The sequence below is a fragment of the Palaemon carinicauda genome, chromosome 29, assembly GCF_036898095.1.
Source record: "Palaemon carinicauda isolate YSFRI2023 chromosome 29, ASM3689809v2, whole genome shotgun sequence".
Classification (NCBI taxonomy): Eukaryota; Metazoa; Arthropoda; class Malacostraca; order Decapoda; family Palaemonidae; genus Palaemon; species Palaemon carinicauda.
The window spans coordinates 73,032,471-73,037,197 of NC_090753.1; positions in this window are offsets into that span (position 1 = coordinate 73,032,471).

Sequence of the window (4,727 nt, forward strand, 5' to 3'; positions counted from 1 at the left end):
TTAATTGAATAAAGAGGTTTCTTGATTATAGTTTTACATAAAGTCCAATTGAGAGAGAGAGAGAGAGAGAGAGAGAGAGAGAGAGAGAGAGATGGAGAGAGAGAGATATGGGGGGTAAAGCCAAAGCAGGCCTCGAGTTCTATTGTGTTTCTTTTCGGAGAAAGGAATAAGAGAGAGACAGCCCTTTGTATCTCTATTGTAGCCCCCCTATTCCTATCCTTGTGTATCTTCTCACTCAGACGTTTATATATCCTTTTCTTCTTCCCATTACGCCTCGTAGGATGTCAAAAATTCCTCTGTGACTTAAGGCGGAGGAGGAGGAGGAAATGACATCATTAGAGGAACGCGGGATTTGGGATCCTTAAGACTCGGAAAAATGTCTCGTAAATCTAGGAGATGCTGAATAGAAGTAAGCTAAAGCCATGGCCTACTCTCTCTCTCTCTCTCTCTCTCTCTCTCTCTCTCTCTCTCTCAATAGGGCTTACTCTTTTGAAGCTGTAATCAAGAAAAATTTTTAGTAAAATAAAACTGAAACTTAACATTTATTAAATGCTCTCTCTCTCTCTCTCTCTCTCTCTCTCTCTCTCTCTCTCACACACACACACACACACACACACACAAATACCCCTACCATAGGGCTTACACATATGAAATTGTGAACAAGAAAAGTATTTGTTGAAATAAAATTGAAACATATTGGATGATTCTCTCTCTCTCTCTCTCTCTCTCTCTCTCTCTCTCTCTCATACACCTCTTTTGTTTAGATTGAAAATGGTTCATCGTTCATCTATTTGATTTATTTTTTCTTCTCTCCGTAGATCGTCCTTGCACCTGTTCGTTCGAGTGATAGCCATCAATGGGTCGTCGAATTAGTCACCCGAGGAGAGAGTCTTCTTAATCCTCCCTCTACCGCAGTGAGTATTAACTATGTCCCAAGAGGACCTATTCCTCACTCCATTTATTCCTATGTTCCATTTTGGCTTCCCTATTCAACTAGATAGATTGTATATGTAATTTGCAACTGCGCTATCACGGCAAAGTCGCCCTTTATCCTTTCCTGCAGATGCGGTATCACAGCAAAGTAATCCTTCATCTTTTCCTGCAAACGCAGTATCATAGCAAAGACATCCTTTATCCTTTCCTGTAGACGCGGTATCACTGCAAAGTCAACCTGTATCTTTTCCTGCACACGCTGTATCACAGCAAAGTCATCTTGTATCCTTTCCTGCAAATGCGCTATCACAGCAAAGTCGTCCTGTGCCCTTTCTTGCAGCCGCAGTATCACAGCAAAGTCGTCTTGTGTCCTTTCCTGCAGCCGCAGTATCACAGCAAAGTCGTCCTTTTTCCTTTCTTGCAGCCATGGTATCACAGCAAAGACGTACTTTGTCCTTTCCTGCAGCCGTGGTATCACAGCAAATTCGTCTTGTGTCCTTTCCTGCAGCCCTGGTATCACAGCAAAGTCGTCCTGTGCCCTTTCTTGCAGCCGCAGTATCACAACGAAGTCGTCCTGGGTCCTATCCAGCAATCGCTGTATCACATCAAAGTCGTCCTTTGTCATTTCCTACAGTCGCGGTATCACAGCAAAGTCGTCTTGTGTCCTTTCCTGCACCCCTGGTATCACAGCAAAGTCGTCCTTTGTCCTTCCCTGCAGCCGTGGTATCACAGCAAAGTCGTCTTGTGTCCTTTCCTGCACCCCTGGTATCAGAGCAAAGTCGTCCTTTGTCCTTTCCTGCAGCCGGGGTATCACAGCAAAGTCATCTTGTGTCCTTTCCTGCAGCCCGGGTATCAGAGCAAAGTCGTCCTTTGTCCTTTCCTGTAGCCGGGGTATCGCAGCAAAGTCGTCCTTTGTTCTTTCCTGCAGCCGTAGTATTACAGCAAATTTGTCCTGTGTCTTTTCTTGCAGCCACGGTATCAAAGCAAAGTCGTCCTGTGCCCTTTCTTGCAGCCGCAGTATCATAGCAATGTTTTCTTGTGTCCTTTCCTGCAGCTGCAGTATCGCAGCAAAATCGTCCTGTGTCGTTTCCTGCAGATGCGGTATCACTGCAAAGTCATCCTTTTTCCTTTCCTGCAAACACTGTATCCTTTCATGTAGATGTAGTATCACAGCAAAGTCGTCCTGTGCCCTCTTCTGCAGGCCCAGTGTGACAGCAAAATCGTCCTTTGTCGTTTCCTGCGGCCCTGGTATCACAGCAAAGTCGTCCTACGTCCTTTCTTGCAGTCCTGGTATCGCATCAAAGTCGTCCTGTATCATTTCTTGCAAATGTTGTATCACAGCAAAGGCATCCTGTATCCTCTTTTCCAACACGTATATCACAGTAAAGTCGCCCTGTATCCTCTTCTGCAGCCACACTATTACAGCCAAGACGTCCTATGTCCTTTCCTGCAGCCACGCTATCACAGCAAAGTCGTCCTGTATCCTCTCCTGCAGCCGTGGGTATCACAGCGAACTCGCCCTGTTGTTGAACTTGTATTCGTATCCACCTGTTGGGATACCTAACGTCCATTTTCTTGCCCCCCCCCCACCCCGCCGCCCCCAATTCTCAATAGAGTCATAAATAACGAAAAGACTTTTCTTCACAAATCTGGTTCCATCTTCCCTAAAAATTATTTATGATGACTCGGTGGAAGACTGCCGACGTTCCTCTCTTTGACCGATTCCGCCTATGTTAATTAACTACGAATTCTGACAATAGATGGCGTCAATTGTCACTTTCCTAATATAAGATTCTGACCAGAGTTATCCTTCGGGGGTTTACTTGATGATTAGTTTATTCTTTTGATTGAGAGAGAGAGAGAGAGAGAGAGAGAGAGAGAGAGAGAGAACTTTAATATGTTCGACAGATGGCCAATAACAGTTCTCTTTATTTGGATGATAAACTGAAATATATATATATATATATATATACATTTATATATATATATATATATATATATATATTATATATATGTATATATATATATATATATATATAATTTCAGTTTAGCATTCGACTGATGTCCAATAAGAGTTCTCTTTATTTGAAAGGTAAACTAATATATATATATATATATATATATACAGTATATATGTATATATATAAACAGAGAGAGAGAGAGAGAGAGAGAGAGAGAGAGAGAGATTCTATTTTTGCACACACTACCTCCAGTAACCTTAGCAAACGTGAAAATTCAACTAGTTATATGAATCGTTTTGAAAAATTAACTGAAAAATAAATTGTTAAAATCAGAAAAGCTGAAAATTAAAAAAAAAAAAATCATAAACGTAATTAGATTGATAAAAGTTGCACATTTATCTTCAGTTGTTGAATTGAAATTTTCAATTCCTTCACTTTCATATTCCACCAAATATTAGAAATCTCTTCCTGATTATGCTTTCCATAACTCACTCAGTCTCTACTTTATTATTTACTTTTCCATTTTCCTCTTGGTAAGGGTAGAAGAGACTCTTTAGCTATGGTAAGCAGCTCTTCTAGGAGAAGGACACCCATTGTTCTCTAGGCTTGGGTAGTGCCATAGCCTCTGTACCATGGTGTTCCACTGTCTTGGATTAGAGTTCTCTTGCTTGAGGGTACTCTCGGGCCCACTATTCTATTTTATTTGTCTTTCTCTTATTTTGTTGTTACTGTTCTTAAAATATTTTATTTTAATTGTTAATTCTTTTCTTATTTCCTTGTGTCGTTCCCTCACTGGGCTTATAGCATCCTTCTTTTCCAACTAGGGTTGTAGCTTAACTAGTAATAATAATAATGATAATAATAATAATAATAATAATAATAATAATAATAATAATAATAATAATAATAATGAGTCTGGGCTAGCTATGCGCATACCATTGTTTTTTCCTCTTGCATCAGAAAGAATTGTACAATGAATCAAACCATTGAAGTACAAAATTGTAAAATTTAAGTAATGAGATTACTTAGAGATTACATTATGGCATGGTGAAATAAAGCATTGAAATTAATAAAGAGACATTTAAATATTGTAAATATCTTGGTATACAATACTTCAATTGTTAAGAGTCACTTATTAACTTAATATATGGTAATATGTTTACTATTTCACATTTAATAATTATATTTGCTTCTTTATGTATTCCTTATGAAAAAGCTGTATTAACATACAATTTTGTAATTATTTTAAATTACTAATTAATTTACCCTAATATATATATATATATATATATATATATATGATAAATTTTTTGCACATTTAAACGTGTTTCTTTCATATTTCAAATAAGCCATATATATTAATACATTAAAGTCTGGATTATCTTAACGACCTTGGGATCAGAGCCCAAGGCGGAACCTCCCAAAGACTATGATATCGAACCGTCTTTGGGAGGTTCCGCCTTGGGCTCTGATCCCAAGGTCGTTAAGAGAATCCAGACTTTAATGTATTAATATATATGGCTTATTTGAAATATATATATATATATATATATATATATATATATTATCACTTCACAGTTATTCAATTTATTTGCTTTTTTGGGTATTTCTTTTAATGAAGCTGTATCAACACACAATTTTGTAATTATCATAAATTACTATAACTTAGTATATCTTTATATGTTTATCATTTCAGAATTATTCATTCAATTTACTTCCAAGGAATCCCTATTATCATAGTATTCTGTAATTATTATAAATTAGTAATTAACCTATTATATATTTATATATTCATAATTTCTCAATTATTAATTTTATATACTTTTTTGTGTA